The 24544-nt window shown below is 46.9% G+C and overlaps 1 long non-coding RNA gene and 1 pseudogene across 1 annotated transcript in view; one reads left to right on the top strand and one right to left on the bottom strand.

Annotated features, from left to right (window-relative positions):
* The window catches only part of LOC147035650 (uncharacterized), a 96718-nt gene extending 93160 nt beyond the window's left edge, over nt 1-3558 (bottom strand). Inside the window, exon 1 of the long non-coding RNA XR_015049207.1 lies at nt 3368-3558. This is a non-coding gene — a long non-coding RNA (uncharacterized LOC147035650). The remainder of the gene's footprint in view (nt 1-3367) is intronic.
* LOC147035649 (uncharacterized) overlaps nt 1-24544 on the top strand; it is a 175565-nt pseudogene that overhangs the window by 53838 nt on the left and 97183 nt on the right.

Raw genomic sequence — 24544 nt, 5'->3', positions numbered from 1 at the left:
GTGTCCGTAATGTCCAAGGGAGCGAGGCGGACATTACGCTTTCGTCTACGCGATCCGCAAGTGAATTCCTCCGTACCTGAGCGCTCCACTCCATCGACAACGAATGTATCAAACTGATCGCGTAATGACTGCACGAAGCTCGCCAGTGACTTGAGGAGCTGCACGGCTGTGTTGAGATCGGTAGCTTGCGACTGAAGGGTTTTACTCGTACGATCAAATCTACCAAGGATAGTAGACCAGAAACCAGCATAGAACCTTATATCGAGCGTGCACATCGTTTGGTGAAGTGTCTCGGCGATGTTTCTTGTTTCACTATTCAGTTGTTCATCATTTGCGATTTCATCGAGGACATCCATGATTTTGCTGTAACCGTCTGGAAGAGCTTGGGTTGCATCAGAATGAGCCGACCAGCGAGTGTCGCTGAGGAGCTTTGGTACTTGCAGACCTTTGGCTTTCAGGGCATCAAATAATCTAGTGTAGCGCGACGTGGAAGCTGTAAAAAATACATACACTTGTTCCACAAATTCAAAGAATGCTGCTGCAGGTCGACAGCATCTCACGGCCGACTGGCCGACTAAATTCAGTGAGTGCGTCACGCATGGCACAAATATTGCGAGAGGGTTCTCCTGTTGGATCATTCCCTGCATCCCATTGTACCGGCCACTCATATTAGATGCGTTATCATAAGATTGTCCTCAGCAGTTAGCGATGTCCAATCCAGTGGCTTTCAAAAAATCCAGTAATGCCGTCGCTTGCTGGAGTCCAGTGCGTCCTGTGTTGCTCAGAAAGGTGATGAAACGCTCCACTGGAGCCTCGTTCTCGATGTATCATAGAATAACTGTGAGCTGGTCGATGTGGCTTATGTCAGGAGTAGAATTGACTGACACAGAGAAGTATTATGCCTCTTTCACATGAGCAACGATGTTCTCCAGAACAGATTTTCCGGAGATGGAGAAGGAGAGTAACTCCATCTCCAGAACAGATGGAGAGTAACTCTTCACATGTCATAGATGATAAGTAGTTGGTGTAGCCACTACCTTGGTTGGCATATTTCTGAATGTGCTGCGCCAAAAATGGATCGTATTCCGCAAATAATTCCATTAAACCAAGGTAGTTACCATTCGTCCGTGACCCAACAATTTCATCCGATCCACGGAACGCCAGACCATGCTCAGCAAGAAACGATATCACGCTCACACTTCGTTTCAGCACCTCCCTCCAATAGGACGCAATCTCACTCACCTGTTTGACGAGTTCAGTGTCCACACGACCTGCGGATGTTGCTCTGTCTAACAAGCAGATGATATTCGCACAATGTACATGCGAACGCTCATGCACCTCGATAGAACGACTGGCATGCTTCCAGTCATTGAATCCTTCCCCACCCAGGGCAGTAGCGCCTCCAAAGAACTTGCAAGCGATGCAGTACAGTTTGCCGGTTGATGTGGAGAAGCAAAGCCAGGACCTTTTCATGGACTCTCCATTTTGTAGTCTACGGTAATAAAGACTCTTGGAGCAGCAGCGTTTCTTACCTTCAACACACTGTATGGATGAATCAAAGGGACCAGTCGAATTCTGCAGCGGCTCCAAATGTCGTGATGACCAGAAGTCGATCATCTCTGACGACGGTCGCTCAGGAGGCCAACATCCAATGCAATTGGCAAAGCCAGGTCCACGATCAGTCAGTATATCTCTCGCTTCGTCATCTGATGCATGTTCTTCATCGGTGGAACCTTCCGAGATGTTGGGCGAATCTTGACGCCTGTTTGTGCAGGAGTGAAAAACTGAGATTTTCTGGGTCTTGTCGACGACGGCCTTGTGTCTTTCATCTTTTTCCTTGGAACGTTTCCGCTTTTGAGCACCACTGTCATATTTCCGTGGAGCCCTGGATTTGTGCCTGTCGTCACCAAAGCCGCTCATTGTGGTTTCTGCAGCTGGTAGGTACCGAGTAACCGAGATATCGTCAGAGTGCACATGGAACGTTCCAGAATCACGAACAACAAGTATGTTTCACACACCTGGAACATAGAAAGTCACACCGTGTTACTGTGCTGTGCGCGTCAGTAAGCAGGGTACTGACAGCGTTTCCTACCAGCCGCAGTTTCAGTGTGCACAATACTAGCCCCTGCCGGCCGTGTGCTGTGCTGGCCTGGCCTAGTTTTACCACGTCGACTTTCACCTTTTCACCTCTCCTCTGGCTGGACCTCTGTATTCCATCTGTGCTTGCTGGGCTCTGGCAGGCAGTGCCGTTGTTAGTTGGCCACGCTCAACCATCCGAAGTGTCGATGATCGATCCAAAAAAAGATCTGAATGCGGGCCCCCAATGCCTGAGGTTTGCCTTGGGAATTTTTGACCACGTCGGATCCGTTCTGGGGACCGTGGAAGAAACGGCTTGAAAAAGCCAAAGCTTGAAAAGGACCCTCACAATGATGGACAATTTTGAAAAGATATCCTATATATATATATATATATATATATATATATATATATATATATATATATATATATATATATATATATATATATATATATATATATATATATATATATATATATATATATATATATATATATATATATATATATATGAGGTGAATGCACCCGGCATTGCCCGGGTTCTTTTTGAATGAATTTAATCTTCTGTACATAGGTCTGACGCGGGCCCAGTATCAGTTTCCTATTGGGCCACGGCAGTCATAGCCGAAGAGGGTTGTTGGGGGGGAACCCCCCCACCCTCCCTGGCCGAGGGACCGAGCCGATAACATCCCCGGGGCCTGTCCCGACATTTTTTGTTTCAGAGGTTTCCTCCTATCTTTCACTGTGAAGGAGATTAGCGTGTGCAGACAAACAAACAAACAAACAAACAGACTTCAAATTTTATATTAGATATGTATATATATATATATATATATATATATATATATATATATATATATATATATATATATATATATATATATATATATATACATATATATATATATATATATAATGTTCCGGCTGTGGAAATTGACAGAACACCATGAAGGTCCCGAGATCAGTTGGGCCGATAAGTCCGTGTCCAGATAGATTTCCCCACCATTGTTTAAAGGGACTATTCATGTTAGCCGGGCTGTGATCTTTGAGGTAGCCGTTATTCTTTACTATCGTTATTTTTGGACCAACCACGTCCACCACCAACATCTTTCTCAACAACCGCTTTACAACAACCACCACCACCACCACCACCACCAACATCGCTCTCAACAACAGCTTCAGACCAACCGCCTTCCACCACCACAAGCACACCTGCCTCTCACCAAACCACGCCATCCTCACCACTTTGCCAGCAACCGTCAACATCTCCACACCACAAACATCGCCTCACCTTCGTCTCCGAAACGACGCCATCTTTGCGCCAGCCGCGGCGAGTCGGCATCGAGCGGCGTCGCTACAGGCCGACGCGGGACGTTTGCTCGTCGGATCAAGCTTGGTGATCTCGCGCACGTCCGCTCTCCGCGCAGAGGTCAGAGGTCAGAGGTCGAGGATCGGAGGCCAAACCGCGTCTCACGAGCCCGATAAAAGGACGAGCAGAGCACCAAGCTCGCATTCGAGTTGGGTCGAGTCGAGTTGGGTCGAGTCGAGTTGATCGGTCGGTCTGAGCCAGTCTGGAGAGGTCGGGGAGTCGGGAGGAAGCCAGAAGCCAAGGAGCTGTGTGGAAGTCTGCGCTCGTGGCGGAGTCGGGAGCTTGGAGCTTGCAGTTGGTGGAGAGTCCGGGCGTCGCCAAGGAGACGCGAGCTGGAGGTGCAGCCTTACCTGCTGTGTCGCGTGGAACCGCGTGTTCGTGTGGAGAGAGCTCGCCAGCCAGCGACAGGCGGTCCGAGGTGATCGGGCTTCGGCGCAGTTCGAGCATCACTGAAGGACGGACAGGTTCTTACAGAGCATCAACTCGAAGAGAGCAAGGACCCGTTCGTTCTTCTCAAACGAATTGCCGACTGAGACCGAATCACCCGGCCGCTTGGCAAGGCCCGAGCTCGACCACGGCTACGCTAGCTGCCGTGGGGACGGGACGTCGCGGGTCGCCCAAGCCAAGACACCACGAGGGTGCAGGTAACCTGCAACGGTCTCGTGGGACTCGTTCGGTCTTCCAAGTCCCACGCTATAAAGACCCAAGAGGTCCAGTCTGACCCCATTGCCTTTGATGGGGTCTTTTTCCTGCTTTTCTTTCGAATGAACGTTGTGGCGCTGAGTGCTGTAAGTAAAACTGTGTAAGTGACTGTACATTAATAATGACTTATAGACGGTTGTCGCGCTTTGTCTTGCCCACGTGCCGTGCCACATTCATTGCTTGTTCTGTATACGTGCATGTTGGTGTGTTTGAATGAGTGCATGATTGTTCCTGCATACGTAGAGTAAATAAATGTGCTGGTTTAAATGTAAACCTGTTCGTCGGGTCCATGCCCCCATTGAAATGCCATCTTGTATTGCGGAATATGAGTTGGCTTTTAATTTTCCGGTAAAGTGATCGGGTCCAACGGGACTGCACGATATTACCCCGCTTGGTTATCCCAAAAAGAAGCGAGCTGCTTAAGCGGCTCGTTTCCAAGCGGTCCCGCTGGGGTACAACCTCTCGGTAACCGACCTGCGCTAATAATTAGGTAAATCGAAGATTTGGCGATCGGACCCTGAAACGCGGGTAGGGTACGGACAAGGTTGTGGTGGGATTGAAAATCCATCCGTGACTGGTTTCTGACGCCATTGCAGAAAGTCACGACTGGATTGTCCGTTGGGTGGGCGAACCGGCTGCTATTGGTGAAACGCAGTCATTCGCACGCTGGGCGGGCGCGAATACTACAACAAAATATACATTATATATATATATATATATATATATATATATATATATATATATATATATATATATATATATATATATATATATATATATATATATATATATATATGAGCCAGGTGTTAGGGCAGCAGCTTGGGATCCAAAAGGTCCTGAGTTCAAGCCCTGTTGGGCCACTGAATTAATACACCAGGGGGTTGATTCAGCCTGTCATCATTCAGAGGTCGGCGAAATGAGTACCAGTGTACTGGGCCGGTGTATACCCCAGTTAAAATAGGTGTACCATATCCCTGTGTCGTAAGAGGCGACCAGGGTTGCGCCAAGAAGGGCATCCGGCGTAAAGCATGTGCCAAATCACTATGCGGATCATACGGATGATCCGCTGTGGCGACCTCGAAAGGGAGCAACCGAAAGAAGAAGAAGATGCCACGATATATATATATATATATATATATATATATATATATATATATATATATATATATATATATATATATATGTATATATATAGCGCCGCAAGGAGTGCTGCAAGGGCCACATCGGCCATTTTGGAGTTAAAGCCATCGAGCACTATTTTATCCCTTTCCCTATCATCTGAGCGTATCATCATCATATCATTAAAAAATGTCACTTACATCATTCCTCCTCACTGGACCTCGTGTGTATGTGTATGTATATATATATATATATATATATATATATATATATATATATATATATATATATATATATATATATATATATATATATATATATATATTGTTGCGGTCTTCGCGCCCGCCGGCGTGCGAACGGCCACGTAACTCAAATCGCGGCACGTCGCCCACCGGACGGACAATCCAGTCGTGACCCTCTCGGACTAACGCCGGGAACCAGTCACGGGTGGACCTTTCGGTCTCACCGCGATCGAGCCAATCAGCCCCCGCGTGGGATAGGGTTGCTCGCCAAATTCGAACTACCTAAGTACCCACGCGGAGGGTAGACCGGGCGATCGCACCTCGCCGCAGGTCGACTTCGGACACGGGCCACTTAAGCGACCCGTTCCGTACTATCAGAATAACCGAGCGGTGTTATCGTCGACCTCGACGGTTCGATTAATTATCGGGCGTATTCGGCCCACTACCAACCCTTTACGTGAAGCAAGATGGGGATTCAATGGAGGAAAAAGACGAAGCGAAGCGGGAGAATAGTTCAACAATAAAGCACATTTATTCTCGGCACACGGGAAGCACACAAATACAATTCCACCAAATGCACACAAAAAAGAAAACACAATTCCATTTACACAAAAAGCAAACATAAAAGTGAAAACACAGTGCAGAGCTAATACCGACTACCGAGCACACGGCAACACTTATACAATTCTACTTCACAGACGGCGCCGACAACACATACCCAAAACCAAGGAAAAGAAATACCCTCAAGAATGAGGTAGGCCTGGGGCCGAGACCTGGTCGGGCCTACCCGTCTGGTGATGAGACGCGGAGCGGCGATGGCCCCGCAACCCGCGGGCCTCGTGGACAGTGCCTGGCAGGGGGGTGGGAACGGCCGCCCCTTGGTGGCACTATCGCAGGGGGGGGGGGAAACAGGAGGGGGTTGCTAATGCTCGGGGTATAGAGGATCTTTATTATGTGCGACGAGCGTCTCCACCTCGGCCAGGTCGCGCTGCCGGCCTCCCAGGGGTGCAGCTCCCTGCACGACGCGAGCACCCCCACCCACGCCCTCGCCGCCTCTCCACAGCTCGTCCCCTCCGTTCCGACCCACGCACACGACGAGCAGCTCCACCGCCCGCGAAGTCTTGACTCGCTGTTCCGACTCCTTCGCCTCGTTCCGACCTTTACTACTGCTCTGCTGACTCCCTCGCCCCCGTTCCCGACTCCTTCGCCTCGTTCCGATTCCTTCGCCTCGTTCCGACTTTTACTACTCCCTTCTTCCTCGTTCCGACTTCTTACTCCTCTTTTACTGACGAACACCGTCCTTTTATCCCCCCCGTAACTTCGCCTTTGACCCCCTCCCTTTGACCTTTCAACTCGCTCCCCATTGGCCCGACAAAAAGTGGGCGTGAAGGCTTTTTGATCCACAAATTTGCATATATCGATCGCCCTGGGGGCGGGGCCAATTCGCCCCTCGCTCACCGATTGGACGGCAAAAGTGGGCGTGTGTCGTTTTGGATCCGTTTTTGAAGCAGAAAATCCGTGATTTTGTACACGCTGTTCAACGTGCGCCCTACACGAGTCCAGCATCGGTGCCCATGAGTGGCGCGAGACGACGGCGATGCGATGGTGGCGAGTTGTGACGGTAAAGGTCGTGGCGGTTGTGGTGAAGCGGTGGTTGTGGTCGGTGGTTGATGTTGTGGTTGTGATGGTGGCGATTGGTCCAAAATAAAGATAGTAAAAGAAAACGGCTATCCTGAAGAGTCGCAGCACGTATAAATGACATGTATTCCCACTAGACAACGGGTTTGGGCCTAACTACACATGCACTTACCGAGATACCTCACCTAAGGGACCTGAATGGTGGTTTGCGAATCTGGTAACCACAACACTACCCTCTTCCCTTTTTACAGACTCGTCCCGAGTCGTCAAATTTTCGTGTGCCATCATGTGTAGTTTTCCCCTAGTACATTTTACCTACGGATCCCTGAGTGCGACATTCATGGTATTCGTGTCCCCAAAATAAATAACCTGAGGGCTGCGTAACTATCTAAACAAACTCACTCACACGGACGACTTAAATAAAATTGCCGGCGCTAAGACATACATGCCGGGGGCGCACTCATATTTACAGTACATCTTAACCTTAACTTACAAATTTTACACTAAACCATGGCCCAGGATCATTGAACTCTGCAAAGAAAAGCAGTTAGCAGGGAGCCAGGCTGCCCACATGCAGTCTCTGACTCAAACAATGCAGGTGACAGGGAACGTGGCTGGCTGCTCACACGCAGTCCAAGGCCTTCCCTTTTGAACTGAACTCAGTGAACCACAACGGTGCATGGGCTGCACAACGCAGTCTCCGTGCCAGCTCAAGTGGCACACGCAATGAGCACAACGAATGGATGCATGGACACAAACACGGTGCACGGGCCGCCACTGCAGGCCCGTGTTGTAGCTGCCAACAGGGCAGTTCTCGCAGCTTGCAAACTGTTGCCTTGCGGATCCTGGCGCACATGGAAATGAACAGGGGGGGGCAAAGCAAAAATTGAACGGGGGCTGGTGAACAGGGGCAGTGGGCATGGCATGGCAAAGGCAGCAGGCAAACGCAGCCCGCAGAAGAAGGCCGCTGCAGGCAAACACAGCCGGCAGATGAACTGGCCGGCACAGGCCTTGAAGAAAAACAGCCAGCAGATGAACTGGCCGGCACAGGCCCTGCAGCAAAACAACAGCTGCCGATGAAGTTGGCCGGCCTCCGCCTTGAAGCAAAACACGGCCAGCCGATGAAGTTGGCCAGCCTTTGCCGTCAGTGGAAGTTGGTGGAGGGAGTGCGGTGGTGCTGGCCACTTGGAAGGCGGGCTCGGACCTACCTACCCGTCTCCCTCCCAACCTATCGCCTTTGCCTGTCACTGTACATACCCACTCCCTTAATTTGTCAAACCCCAATTTAGCCCCAACTTATTTTTTTGTTGTTTTTATTTTTACTTCCCCCACTATAAATCGTCCCCTAACCCCCTTTATCGTCCTTGTTCGGCTAACCTATCCTGTCACCTAGCCTACTCCCACCCCCTACGTTCCCTTCCCGGAGGGGAATAAGGGAGAGCTAGCGCCATATGACGAGGCCCAACGAAGCCTCAGAATGGCCTCCCCAGAGTTCGGCGATCTTAACACCAAGTGGGTCCAGCGGCCCACAACGACAGCGAGGGGATGGATGGTGCGGAGGGGTACATCTCCTAATCTACCCTATCCATTTAACTGTTAAACTACCCCGGGGCTTTCAACAAGCGCCTCTCGCTTAAACTATTGGTTCTAACAACCCAGATTCCCGTCGCCTGTGTTGGTGTCCTTACAATTTCGGGCCTCGCCCCAATTTTCTCTCCGTGCCCTCACACACGGTCTCCTGGCTGGGACACGTGGCTCCCTTTGGCAGGCACGACCCTCTGCCGAATCTCCCGCTATGGCACCCCCGGGCACTACACTGCCTCCGAGCCTACCAGCTCCCTAACACCGGGGAGTGCCCCCCATGGCACCTCCCCTGAAACGCACACGTGGCAGGCCGGCCTCCCGGGCCCCTTTCCGAGGGTCACCCGTGCCCACAACACTGCCCACGCGGCTAATGGCGCCCCGGGCCCCCACACCAAGCAGGCGCACCCGTGCCCACTACTCTATCCCGGCCCCCCATGGGCCCTTGGCCTACCGCGGCCGACTAGCCTGGTGCCCGGGGTACCCACTCAGCGATACTCACCTTTCGCAGCCACGCTCCCAAGCCCGTCAACAGGGCTCCTGCACCCCTCCAAATGGGTCTCGAGCCTACTTTCCCACTAACAACAAAACGACCTCCATTTTTCAATTTGACTAACCCAGCTAACTCACTTTACTCTGACCCCGGGGTCCCTTGGGTGGGAGTCACTCCTCCCCCCAATCACTCATCGCACCATGCATTCCCCATTCACTCCACACACACAGACCCGCTGGCCTCACTCACTCAACAAGTACTCACCTCACAACTCACCAACAACTCTTCAACACACACACCGCTGAACTCTGCCATCCTTCTAACTACATCCCCTAACTAACTCGTGCTCCCACGTCGTCCCTTAAACTAGTAGCACGTTCCTTTTAACACTACGTTGCTAAGCTACGTCCCCTCTACACATTCACAAGTCTGTCACAGTCTCCAAATAAATCATTTTATTTCCCAACCTAAATCTGGCTACAATCCCTCTAACTAATCCATTCCACGGACTCCATGAGGACTTACCACTGCCCCATGAAGTCGGTCTCGCTAAGCTAACCCTTCCCCCTAACTAGTTTTCATCCTGTGCCCAGGTAAGGGGGTCTTTCACCCCTTGCCCAGGAATCCTGTACACCCGAAAGTGAGGCTTGCTTTTTTTTTTTTCATGCGCAGCACCTGCGCGGCAACTCAGAGCTCGCGCACTTTGCACCTGGCCGTGACGTCATGCAGCTGCACGTGTTCCTCGTCCCTCCTTGGACGGTGCCATCCGGCAGAGATACCCCTCCTGCCGGATTCCAACCCCACGTGCAGCCATGACGTCACCGTGCGCAGAAAAAAAACAAGCCCCAAGTCTCGAGGGGTTCCCCACGCGAACACATGTGCTTTGCCCGTTGGAGCTGAACACACACGATCGCGTGGAGAACCCGTCCGGTCCAAATCCATTTACCTGCCTAAACTTTGTCCGTCCGCGGGATCGGCAAATCCACTGCGTGCGTTTCCGGACCGGGACTTCACTCTCGCAAGCGAGCACGTGGCGGTCTCGTGCGTTGCACAGCACGAACCGCGTGCTCACTGCTGGGCGAACCCGGCACGGTCCCTGAAACAACTACAGCCGCTACTCGGCTTTCTTTCTTCTGTCGCCTTCGTCGTCGCCATTCAACCCACGCACACCTGCGTGTTACGACGCACACAGTCCACACCATCACATTCACACCGGGAGACGCGGCTGCGTGCTCCCGCATGCCAACCGACATCTCCCTCACATACCGCTCTCTCACACACACGGTCTCCCTGGCACACAGCGACCTTGCACACGGCCGTTCACTCACGCGTGCCTCACTACTCACACAAACCATACTACTCACACGTGGTGCTCTATTCACTCGCGCGGGGGCACTCACCCGCGGTGCCTCACCCACACACGCGAGGGCACTCAACCGCTGTGCCTCATCCACACACCGTGCCTCACTCATACACGCGGGGGCACTCCCCGCGGTACCTCACTCATACTGGCCGTTTCACTCACACACACGGCCTCTTCCACACACGGTTCCTCATCCACACACGGTTCCTCATCCAAACACGGCGTGCTGGGAAGCACGCACTCCAGCACCATCGCCACCACACCACTCACACACGGGGTCGCTTCCACACACGGGGACGCACTCACGCCTTGCACCACACACACAGGGACAACCACACTGGGGATTTGTGTCCCCACAAGGGTCTCCGGGGCCTCTACACCCCCCAAGCTCTCCGTGCACCCGTCCACAGCACTCGTCCCCTCAACCTCGCAAAACACGACCGAACTCACCTGGTCGTGACTCGCCTTAAGGGGGCATACTCCCTCCCCTCGTTCCTGGAGGAGGCCATCCAGGTGCTCGCACCGGGTCCCAACACGCTCCGCGAGCTCAACCCCATTGTCCTCCACTACCTCCGTGTGTGCGTGCGCGTCACTTACCCCGTCTTCATCGTGTAGTCTTCCCTCTATCGTTCCCATCTCCCGTGTCTCTGCCAACTCTTCACCCTTTACCTCCCTTGTCTCAACTATTATTTCCGTTGTCGTCACCTCGTGTCTCGTCTCACACGTTTTGGTCTCCCCATTTAATTTTTCGCTTTCGGTCATAGTCACGACCCTCGCCCAACACGTTCCACGAATTATTTTTTCACCCGCCTCCACCGCGGGCCTGTCAACCGTTGCACCCCACCCAGCTCGTTTGCTCCCACACGTGGAGTCGCCATTCCCAGCTCCCTGGTCACGGCCTTCATGCCCGCCTGCAGGCATCGGCCCATGTTCTGCGTCTCACCCCGGAACTTTTTCGTTTCTTCCTTCATGTTTGTTACCATTTTAGTTTTCATGCGTTTTATTTCGTTTGTGAATGTATCCATCTTTTCGTTCATGCCTTTCATTTCGTTTTTCATTTCATTTGCGTTTGCATCCATTTTTTCGATCATTTTCGCATTCATCTTCGCTGTCGTTTCCGCATACATTTTTGCCAGCATGGTGTATAGCTGGGTCATGTCGGGTGCGCTTGGGTGAGCCGTTTCGGCAGGGGTCGGGGAAGGGTTTTGGTGGAGAGGGGGGGGGAGGTGTCATACACTGCGGCCGCTGCCGCACCCATTTCGGGCTCTGGGTTCAGTTGGGCGAGTCCGTGTTCCTGCACAATCAACATTTCCTGCTCGGGGATTCCATCCTGGACCATGGACTCTACATTATTACACATATACATTTCTAATACCCCCGGCTCCCGCTCGCCTTGAGACGCCATCTTGCTTCTCGTGAAGGGTTAATTTGCTCGCTCGTAATTTGGAGGGAATCGGGGGTCGCTTCTCTCACCCCTGGACCGATTCCCGTGAATTTCGCTGGAGACAGGAGAGCCTGTTGTCCCGCTCTCCAATACCAGTGCCGCGAGGAGGGCGATGAATTTGTATCGCACGACCTGACACCAGTGTTGCGGTCTTCGCGCCCGCCGGCGTGCGACGGCCACGTAACTCGAATCGCGGCACGTCGCCCACCGGACGGACAATCCAGTCGTGACCCTCTCGGACCAACGCCGGGAACCAGTCACGGGTGGACCTTTCGGTCTCACCGCGATCGAGCCAATCAGCCCCCGCGTGGGATAGGGTTGCTCGCCAAATTCGAACTACCTAAGTACCCACGCGGAGGGTAGACCGGGCGATCGCACCTCGCCGCAGGTCGACTTCGGACACGGGCCACTTAAGCGACCCGTTCCGTACTATCAGAATAACCGAGCGGTGTTATCGTCGACCTCGACGGTTCGATTAATTATCGGGCGTATTCAGCCCACTACCAACCCTTTACGTGAAGCAAGATGGGGGTTCAATGGGGAAAAAAGACGAAGCGAAGCGGGAAACAGTTCAACAATAAAGCACATTTATTCTCGGCACACGGGAAGCACACAAATACAATTCCACCAAATGCACACAAAAAAGAAAACACAATTCCATTTACACAAAAAGCAAACATAAAAGTGAAAACACAGTGCAGAGCTAATACCGACTACCGAGCACACGGCAACACTTATACAATTCTACTTCACAGACGGCGCCGACAACACATACCCAAAACCAAGGAAAAGAAATACCCTCAAGAATGAGGTAGGCCTGGGGCCGAGACCTGGTCGGGCCTACCCGTCTGGTGATGAGACGCGGAGCGGCGATGGCCCCGCAACCCGCGGGCCTCGTGGACAGTGCCTGGCAGGGGGTGGGAACGGGGCCCCCTTGGTCGCACTATCTCAGCGCGGGGGGGAAACAGGAGGGGGTTGCTAATGCTCGGGGTATAGAGGATCTTTATTATGTGCGACGAGCGTCTCCACCTCGGCCAGGTCGCGCTGCCGGCCTCCCAGGGGTGCAGCTCCCTGCACGACGCGAGCACCCCCTCGTCCGCCCTCGCCGCCTCTCCACAGCTCGTCCCCTCCGTTCCGACTTCCACGCACACGACGAGCAGCTCCACCGCCCGCGAAGTCTTGACTCGCTGTTCCGACTCCTTCGCCTCGTTCCGACCTTTACTACTCGTTCTGCTGACTCCCTCGCCTCGTTCCGACTCCTTCGCCTCGTTCCGATTCCTTCGCCTCGTTCCGACTTTTACTACTCCCTTCTTCCTCGTTCCGACTTCTTACTCCTCTTTTACTGACGAACACCGTCCTTTTATCCCCCCGTAACTTCGCCTTTGACCCCCTCCCTTTGACCTTTCAACTCGCTCCCCATTGGCCCGACAAAAAGTGGGCGTGAAGGCTTTTTGATCCACAAATTTGCATATATCGATCGCCCTGGGGGCGGGGGCCACTCCGCCCCTCGCTCACCGATTGGACGGCAAAAAGTGGGCGTGTGTCGTTTTGGATCCGTTTTTGAAGCAGAAAATCCGTGATTTTGTACACGCTGTTCAACGTGCGCCCTACACGAGTCCAGCATCGGTGCCCATGAGTGGCGCGAGACGACGGCGATGCGATGGTGGCGAGTTGTGACGGTAAAGGTCGTGGCGGTTGTGGTGAAGCGGTGGTTGTGGTCGGTGGTTGATGTTGTGGTTGTGATGGTGGCGATTGGTCCAAAATAAAGATAGTAAAAGAAAAACGGCTATCCTGAAGAGTCGCAGCACGTATAAATGACATGTATTCCCACTAGACAACGGGTTTGGGCCTAACTACACATGCACTTACCGAGATACCTCACCTAAGGGACCTGAATGGTGGTTTGCGAATCTGGTAACCACAACAATATATAATAGGGTGGTCCAAAAACAGCAAAAACAAAAAATTAAGATGTGGTCTCCACAAGCCTTAAATTATTTATCTATGACTTAGTAACGCGCATAAAAATTTTTTAAGTTGATCGGAGGTGATTTAGAGGTCGCTCCATTTGACGACTTTTAGTTTCATGAGTTGGTTAAATTAAGGTATGGCCAGGTACGATTACGGGTACTTCTGGATGTCCAAGGTGGAAATGGAGTGCATTTTCGAACTCTCTGGGGTCGACTTACTCCAAGAAATGACTGCACCGACATTGAATTCACTACCATTTCGAAAATATGACCAAAAACAAGATTTATCATTACTGGATTTGAGTAACTAATCCGACTCATTTCGATATTTTCTAATCTATAATTCATTTGTTGTCCGTCTAAACATTTCTTGGAGTAAATCGACCCCACTGAGTTCGAAAATCCTTTTTCACCTAGAAAGTACAGAAATACACGTAATCGTATCTGACCATACCCTAATTTTTCAATCAATGGAATTACAAACTATTAGAATATTTCATCTCATTTACCAAATACCACTATCATCTCCGCCTCTATTGCTGTCTCCACTCCCGCCTGAACTTATTTCTTGCCGGCCCAACATCCAGTGTTTTAGATTCAATGATTCACGAAAAATATGTTAGTTATTTATTTAGTTATTATTTTATTAAATTAGGGTATGGTGAGATGCGAATCCATACACTTCTGAACTTCCTCGGTGAAAATGGACTGCATTTTCGAACTCAGTGGGGTCGATTTACTCTAAGAAATGTTTAGACGGACAACAAATTAATGATAGATTAGAAAATATCGAAATGAGTAGGATTAGTTACTCAACTGCAGTAATGATAAGTCTTGTTTTAGGTCATATTTTCGAAATGGTAGTGAATTCAATGTCTGTGCAGTCATTTCTTAGAGTAAATCGACCCCATAGAGATCGAAAATGCACTCCATTTCCACCTCGGACATCCAGAAATACCCGTAATCGTACCTGACCATACCTTAATTTATTCAAGTCATGAGACTAAAAGTCGTCATATGGAGCGACCTCTAAATCACCTCCGATCAAGCTAAAAAAAAAAACAATGCAGGTTATTGGATCATATTATAATAATTTTAAGCTTGTGGAGCAACATTCTATTTTTTCGACTTTTTTGGACCATATATATATATATATATATATATATATATATATATATATATATATATATATATATATATATATCTGTTATTATCATGTCAAACTTTGGTTTATATTGTAATTTTTGAATCTGCACATGTGGAGCTTAAAAAGTTCCAAGATTATTTTTTCACTGATGAGGTAGCCCTGCTACGCATGGGAGGGTCCCCGAGTACAAACAGCGAATGCCAACCCATGGACCAATAAATTCCACATTCCCATTACACCTTCGAATGTCATGCATGGACAGCCGGTTCCTGAATCACTTGGGCAAAATACTTACTGCAGCTGACCCTAACATCAGTAAGGTGGGTAATATTTCATTTATATGCTTGGTGTTGGCTTAATGGCTTGGGTGGTGGGCTTTGGATCCTCGGATCCTAGTTAAAATCCAAATCCATCTCAAATCAAAATCCAAGTTGAATTATTACCAGGTGGGGTTGACTCTACCTGTCATCCTTCCGAGCTTGGCAAAATGAGTGCCGGCTTGCTGATATACTGTGTCGGAGTGGCAACCCATCCAGTATTGTACCCAATAGCCAAGGAGACTGCTTAGGCAGCACAAACACTCTGCACAGAGTGGATGGATGGATTTCAATGATGTCAACGGCAAAACTGCAATTACCGATTCCACAAATGTCATGTGTGGAACCCTCACATTATTTCCTTCTTCAAACTCGATCTCGCTTCATGTTCTGGTATTCAAAAAGGTTTTTTGTATACCCCAACAAGGTATACAAAAAAAAATGTTCATTCCAATCAGCATCATTCCAATTCCAAATTAATACAATACCAATAATGTAACAAAATACTGTATTGCAAACACTCGTGAAATAAACGAAGATAAATGCTGTTCTGACATTACATCTTGATCGAGAGCTGCTTCATACGGGTGAAAACTCAAAATAAATCCCTCAATTGTATTGAGGAATTTATGAAAACTTCCACCCACCTTCGGACACCGGCTGGAACCCAAAACGTTCCATCGAAATTTTGGCAAGGCCAGCTCCAAAGCTAAGGGAGTAGTTTGGGGACAGACAGAGAGACACTCCTGCCTTAAAATCGAGAAAGATTTTTTTTTTCAGTGTGATAAATATATTCATGATATTTTAGGTTATTTCTCTGAAATAAACTCATAGAGTGGGTACGGGTGGTCATCCATATGTACACTTCCGGTCTAAAGTTTTAGAACACCCCCATTTTTCAGTCTTTTACTGTAATTTAATCAGTTCAAGTCCATTGAATAACCTGAAACTGCCAGAGGTTACAAAAAACTGAAAAATAAAGTAAATTTCAGAGTAGTTAAAAAAGGCCCTTTTCAGGGTACAAGTAATGGGTTATCAACTGCAGCTGTTCTGCAGCAATGGAAGTAAATTAAGCCTTGAAAGTTGAAGCAAACAATTCCTGCAGGTGTCCCAACTTTTGTTGATTAGTTACAAACCCTCTCTCTGTATAAAAGCAGTGTTGGAACAGACTCTGTTGCTACACCCTCTGAAGCATTATTTGGACAATATTGCACTGCAGGAAGTAACATATTGTGATCATATTGGTGAGAAATGACAATTAACAAAGGAAGACAGACAGACCATTATAACCCTTAAATGTGTACATCTTTCCTTTTGAGAAATTGCAAAGCAAGCCAAGGTGTCAGTGAGAACAGTTTCTTACACCATCAAAGGCACTTGGAAACTGGAGGAAACTCTGACAGGAAGAGGTCTGGCAGTCCCAAAGCCACAACACAATCAGAAGACAAGTTTCTGAGATTCAACAGCTTGCGTGATCGGTGGCTCCCAGGACAGCAACTTAAAGCACAGCTTAACACTGGTCGAAGTAAGGAAGTCTCAGGTTCAACTGTGAAGAGAAGACTTCGAGTTGCAGGTTTGACAGGTCGAGTGGCAGTAAGAAAGCCATTGCTAAGATGGATAAATAAGAAAAAGAGGCTTGCTTGGCTCATGAACTTGGCCAGTGGACTTCTGAAAACGGAAAGAAGTTCTTATGGACCGATGAATCAAAATTTGAAATCTTTAGTTCATCACGCAGGGTTTTTGTACGCCGTCAAGGAGGCTAAATGATGTTCCTCAGTGTGTGACACCAACTGTCAAACATGGAGGAGGAAGCATGATGATCAGGGGTTCTTTTGCTGGATCCAGTCAGCGACTTGCACAGAGTGACTGTCACCCTGAACCAAAAGGGTGACCACAGCATTTTGCAGTGCCATGCAATACCCTCTTGTCTTTGCCTAGTTGGTCAGGGGTTCATCCTACAGCAAGATAATGCCCAAAAACATACCTCCAGGCTATGTCAGAACTTCGTTAGAAGAAAAGAACAACATGGTCGGCTTCAAATCATGGCATGGCCAGCACAGTCTCCAGACTTGAACCCCATTGAGCTGGTTTGGGATGAACTGGACAGTAGGGTGAAAGCAAAGCAACCTACAAGTGCAACACACATTTGTGGGAACTTCTGCAACAGTGTTGGGAAGAACTTTCCAAACAATATTTGATTTCCATTGTCAAAAGAATGCACGAGTATGTTCGGCTGTTATATTTACAAAAGGTGGCCACTTTTATGAGTCAAAAATTTCGATTAAATTTTGTTCAACAAACCGATTCCATGATTTCATTTTTATCTGCAATTGTTTATTTGTTCTATGCTTTAATTTCAGAGTACATTGAAATATTAAAACTGCTTAAATTTCGGTAAAAACTGGAAAAATGGGGGTGTTCGAAAACTTTTGACCGGTCGTGTACATCCGTTAACTTTTGACTAAAATATCTCACAAACTATCCGACTAATATGGACCGAATTTGGCATGATGAAGCAGGGCTGTGAGCTCTCATGGGGATGTCTTCTCCATCCGTATCTGCCCCTTATAAAAGGCTGAAAAGGGGGGTTTCGCCTCAAATTCAATGTCATTTATTTGAAAGTCTTCTCAGAAACCGTTGGACAGATGTAGACCAAACTCGGCATGAAACATAAGGTTAACTTAAGTTGTGCTCCCCATGACCGTACCACTTCAGAAAGGGGAGCTGGGGGAGGGGCAGGGCCCCTTCCCCCCCATTCCCTCATTTTTACCTCGCCTGTTGGGGAAGCAACCGTCAGCCCTACACGGGGATATTTTTTAATTGTAATATGACTTTTCAGATTATGTGGCCATTGCTATGAATACCTTGTAAGTTGTAAAAGTCAGAAATAACCCCAAAAACCCCAAGCTGTCTGTCAATTTTATCCCCCATCCATCCCCCCCCCCCCACCCCTACTGGAAATTTTACAAATCGCATCCTGGTGCTAAGGATTAAGTGATAAAGATTAAGTGATTCACCAATAATTTATGGTTAATCATTTTTATTGGATAGAAAGTTAATTGAATTCAACTACAAATTCTTTTTGAGGTCAAAATCGACCAAAAGTTCAACATCGGCCAAATTTCGGAAATCCTCAAATTTCATCCGATTAACTTGAAATTTGAATAATATTTTCATAATGACCAATCACGTGCCACGTCACCTGGCAGCCATTATTTTATCAAAGGGAAAATATTTGAAAATCTTCGTAGGAGAAACCACTTAACCGGTCATTGCAAAATTTATCAATGCAAATGACATCATCGGTCACGTGGTCTGGCAGCCATATTGGATCAAAGTTTTTTTTAAAAAACCTTATAAAGCAAAAGTTGGTTCACATCAAGTCATTCTCAAAACTTCGTGGGGTATGTATTCTATGAATACCATCTAGTTATTATGTTTGCCTCAAGACTGTGCGGGGTATGTATTCATTGAATACCATGTAGTTTTTGTAATCTGCCTGGCATTGTAGAATAAATTTTCTTTTCCATGTTATGGATTAAATGGCCATCTTAATCACTCAGCTACCCGGGTCATTTGGCTGACCTGTGATCGAGGTGTGGTTTCTACCTCGTGCGTCGATGTGTCGTGCTCCTCTCCTTACAGTGGGCATGACTTCACTTTCAACTTACCCTTTGGGGCACCCTCGACCCTTGGCCATGTGACAATATAGTGGGTTCCAACCCCCCCTAAATTATTAAGTTCCACGAAGTATAATTATTATTTTATATCTTCCGATCTCCATTCAATGTTGAAGCCTTTCCACACCACAATAAATTATTATATTAATACTCTAAGCCATATTTTTTGGACGTATCTCCTCCGAAACTGCCGGACGGATTGACACCACTTTCGGCATGCGGGTGCTCTGTGATCTAATGTACAGCATAAGCTATGTGAGATCGTGCCAGACAGACAGGTTTGGGTATTTTTGGCGATTTTTCTAATTTTTACATTAGTTTGCATGGCGACGTGTGACATCACCGCTGAGATGCGTAATGACGTCATGACATCATCGGATATTCACTGACGGCATTACGTCTGTCGTCGACAGACCATCACCACTGAGAGGCGTAATGCCACCCATTGAAAATAGCGTCTGCAATGTAAAACCCTCTTCTTCACATGCTGACTACCTCAGATGGAGCATTTGACACAAAAAATGCAACAATAAACATTATATATAAAGAAATTCTATAAATCACATTGTGAACACTGGTTATGTTGACGTCCTAATGAACCCTCACTTTAGAAACTTCACGCAGAGCGTGGGTTTGTTTTGTATACATAATGCTTAGACTCCATGCGACACATAAAGCCTGATATCTATAAAGGTTGAACAATTGCAAAATTTAAGTAGTGGGGTGCTTGATTCCTCCAGGTGAAGTTTAATTTGCTGAGTGTTTAGCTAATGCCAAATTTCTGAAAAGTGACCAAACAATGCCAGAAAAGTGGCAAAATATCTATTTGGTGGAGATTCAAGTCAATGTTTCTTTTTTGAGTCATTGTCCAGGTTTCTGAGTTGAAAGGCAGTCTGTTGGTCACAAATGAAATAAACACGTTTGTTGTTTGTGCCACATTTTGATGGAGGCAGAAAGGTTTATCTACAAGGTAGAAGCTGCAGCTGCTTTCTTTTAGTTATTTCAGATCCCAAATGGAAACCCCTCAGAGAGGATCTGAAGCTCCTGATGCTTCTCATTTATCATTTCAAAGAGCAAGATTTTCCTACTTGGCCCGAAAATCATCTCCATTCCTGATTGATAATAATCAATCTTGTTACTCAATTTAGAAGGTGATTTATCGTCCCTAAATCACCCCCAACATGGCGTCACCATTAATCATTTTAATATGACGTCATAGTGCTAGGTGTGTTTGAGAATGTGTGCACATGTTATGGGGGATGAAACGCGCTCTCATTTTTAAAAAAAAGGTTCAAATGTCGTTTGCTTTGCCTTCCCTTTTCTAAAATGATGCTACACGAACCAACAAAAAATGACCAAAAACAAAGGTCGAAACAGATCTAAAGCCATGCCTTGTTTTACTCGTTTGAGGCGAGATGTTGACGAGACGTTCCATTACAGCAAATTCAGAACATGGTCATGGTAGACATAAAAGCCTCCTTTTTGTGCAAAATACCGAGATACCGATATAAAGTTTTTAACATCCAGAAACGAGTGCAAACGTGTCAGCCGGTATAATGTCTCTTCCAAAGGTGGCACCACATCTAAACCTGTTTGAAGTGGTTGGATCTTCGAAAAATAAATAGAGTTCACATTGATCCACCATCCTATCAACCTTCAAGTCTGGAGTATCATCCAGAGGACCTTCGAGCTTTTACGTAATGATCCTGAAACGGGTTACATTTTTCAACAACCACCTCTCGTCTCCTTCAGGTGAGGCATAAGTTTGTGAAATTCCCTTGTTAAGCAACCACTGCCCTCTGACCTCCCACCAGTAACATTCAAGTGTTCACATAGTCACTGTAACACCTGCCATTTCATCAAGATGACCACTTTGCTCTCAGGTCCCAAAAGAAGTATTAAAGTCACGGATCACTTTGACTGCACCTCCGCAAGTGTTATCTATGAAATCACGCACATTCTCTGCAAGAAGATTTACATCAGTGAAACCAGGCAAAGACTGGATGATCACTTCCGTGAACTTGCTCAATGTGCGAACCTACGATGCAGACCTCTTCAAGTTGGTTGCTCGACGCTTCAACCTGACCGGACATTTGTTCACTCACATGGCAGTCTCTGGTATTTCTCTCCATTTCAGCACCACGGACAGTCACAAGCACAAAGAGGAAATCCTTATCTACAGGATTGTCACGTTGGCTCCCCACAGGATCATTGAGCGCCTTTCATTAATTCAGACCTCTGTCTTTTACAATTTTTCAATCTTCTTCTTTCAATTCTCTCTCTCTCTCTCTCTCTCTCTCTCTCTCTCTCTCTCTCTCTCTCTCTCTCTCTCTCTCTCTCTCCTCTCTCTCCTCTCCTCTCTCTCTCTCTCTCTCTCTCTCTCTCTCTCTCTCTCTCTCTCTCTCTCTCTCTCTCTCTCTCTCTCTCTCTCTCTCTCTCTCTCTCTCTCTCTCTCTCTCTCTCTCTCTCTCTCTCTCTCTCTCTCTTCTTTCTATTTTCATTGTAAGTAATTATTTTTCAATTTATATTTATTATTTTCTTTTTGCTATTTGAATTTGCATCACTTTTCAACTTTAGTTAATGTATATAATTTCTTTTGGTCCATTCTTGGGTTTTTTTCCTTATTATTTTTTACTTTTCTCCCAGTCCGAGTCCCGTGAATTTTAACCCCTGAACCCTGAGCCTCCCTGTCAAAATCAGTCATTCTCATCCCCACGTGCTCCCTGACTCCTGACCCCGCTGTGATTTACCCTCACCCTTTATCAACCCTCACCCCATCCCGTCTCTCTATTTTCCGACGACGACCGATATCAGCTGAACCTACAGCTTCCAACCTTGCTTCCCATGGTGGTTAATATACCTCAATCAATATTGGTTGATTTCATCTCTGTGGATGTATGTTATATATGTGTAGTAGCTGCACCCTATTTATTACTTTCAATGGTCACCCAAATTGTTGTATCAGACTATCAGTTCAAGGGTTACCTTCCCCTGCACTAAAGTGCATATCAACAAAAGATAATATTCGGAATTTATTCAATATTGTGTTGCTCATTCAAGATCTGCGTGGGCTTTAGATGGAAAAGGTTGCAATAAAGCAACCAGGCAATGTAAAAAGGACTGTATTTAAAGGACGTTCAACAAAAGTCTGCCACTACCAAGCAACCATTTAACAAAAAAAAATCCGACCAAGGACAAATCAACAGTCCAATCATTACTCCTCCGTCTCTAATATTGATGTCACTCCATGTCATGATATTTGTTCTGAATTGCCTGGTCACTTTACTTTTTTTATTTGTGATATTTTTGTTTGAATTTCTAAATAAACCAGTCACCTTATACGTGTGTGTGTGTGTGTGTGTGTGTGTGTGTGTGTGTGTGTGTGTGTGTGTGTGTGTGTGTGTGTGTGTGTGTGTGTGTGTGTGTGTGTGTGTGTGTGTGTGTGTGTGTGCCATTTAATGGTGTTTTAATCAGGATACTATTTGAACTATATCAATTAATACTGAATTTTTGAAACTTCCTTTGTGGTTAACTTTGAAGCATCAAAACAACAATAAGAAAAACAAAATATGCAACACAAAGGATGGCTTAAGTTGATTATATATTTTGAAGAATTACTACAAATTTACATCTGTAGTTTCCCCATGCGCATGCGAGGCAAAAAGCGGGGTTAAGTAATTGGTCCATTTCTGTTTGTCTACAAACATCAGTTTATGATCAAGGAACAACTTCATTTCAATTGAATGTGATGTTTTGAACACGAATCAGAAAATGAACCTGTAGTTTATCAGAACTTTGATTCTGAGCTTGTCCCAATCGTACAAGCGCAGAGAGGAGTGAGATTTTTTTTTTTTTTTTTTTTTCTATCCGCCTGTCTGGCAGTCAAACAAAATTGAAAATCATTCCAAATAGGAAACTTACTGTTCCAGGGACGTCATAAAGGACACAAACAACAAGCACGAAGAACTAATGTAATGTGTTAAATAAGGTGGTGTCAAAGACGCCGCATCAAGAGCGGTAAATTTCCAAAAACATATTTTTATACAACCTTTAAAATCTTTATTTAATTTCAATTAAATTATATATTTTATACTGGAGAACACAAATAACCTTTTTGGCACTTTCAAAACCCTTCCATTTAGCAGTATTTGGACAAAATATTTACACCATTTTACGTCATCACAACCAATCAAAAATTCCACCAACAAACCCCACCCATGTGCTTTTTCTCAAGACTCCGTGGGGTAAGTTGTTCTATGAACTCTCTCGTTGGAATATTTTTTTTTGGGGGGAGAATTTAGTGTCAGATGGGTAAACAGTGAGAAGGATGTCTGATAAATATACCTACATACTATGACTACTACTCCTACATTTGTTAATTCTCCTCACTCCATGGGGTGCAAAAGGTTACCGGGGCAGTTTCATTAGTTAGTGGTTGCAATCCTGGATGACTTGCCATTCACACAGGATACTTGACAGAATACAGAAAGTTGGAATTTGTTCAGGGTGCTGGTGATAGCTTGCCTGCTCTTCAGAAAGGACACATTGGGATCTTTAATGTCCTATAAAGAACGCTGGCAGATAGAATTCCAATTTAACCCATCAAATTAACATCATGCTCAATAATGACTTGCCCTGCCTGCAAAACACCAGGATGACAGTTTTATAGCTGTGCTGAGATTCCAACCCAAGCTAGACAGCTCATCGGTGAGTGTGCATACCTTTCACCTTTCCTGCAAGCCAACTACTGCTTTAAGAGCTCCGAATATTCTCACCTTATTGCGGGATCAGGAGGAAGTTTTTGGCCCAAGTCTTTTAGGAACTGGCTGGCCAGGCTTGACGTTTAACTGAATGTGATTCTGGCCAGGAATTTGGAATTGGTTTAGGATGCCGGCAATACCTCCCTTACTCTTCAGGAAAGACAACATGGGATCTTCATCACCATAAACTAATGCCAGCAGGCAGGACATCACCCTGCCTGTGAAGCACCACTCCAACAGTTCATAGTTGGGTCAGGAATCAAACCCAGGCTGAACAGCTCAAAGGTAAGTGCACTGATTTCTGTAAGACTCCAATAACACAAATGTTCATTCCATTTCTATATTGATCTGAGGTTCATTGAAGCTCGAACATAAATTGCATGTAGGCCAGACATTTTCTGTAGTGTGTATGTGTGTACACGTGTTTGGAACCTGGGTTTGGTGTACCACGACTCATCAGCTATTGGTTCAGATTAGAAAACAAAACGAGCCAATTCAGTTGCTTCTTATTTCAGAGTGGGGTTCTGAGATTACTAACAATTGTCAGAAGGTTATGACGATCTCCATCTGAATTTATTCTCCTGCAATGAAAAGTGCAACCAAGGCAGACATCAGCCACCTTTCCAATATCAGCAATGAGTGA

The sequence above is a fragment of the Eptatretus burgeri genome, chromosome 1 (assembly GCF_056783735.1).
Source record: "Eptatretus burgeri isolate ZD-2024b chromosome 1, Ebu_testis_v1, whole genome shotgun sequence".
In the NCBI taxonomy this organism is placed as follows: Eukaryota; Metazoa; Chordata; class Myxini; order Myxiniformes; family Myxinidae; genus Eptatretus; species Eptatretus burgeri.
This window is presented reverse-complemented; position numbering and strand designations above follow the sequence as displayed.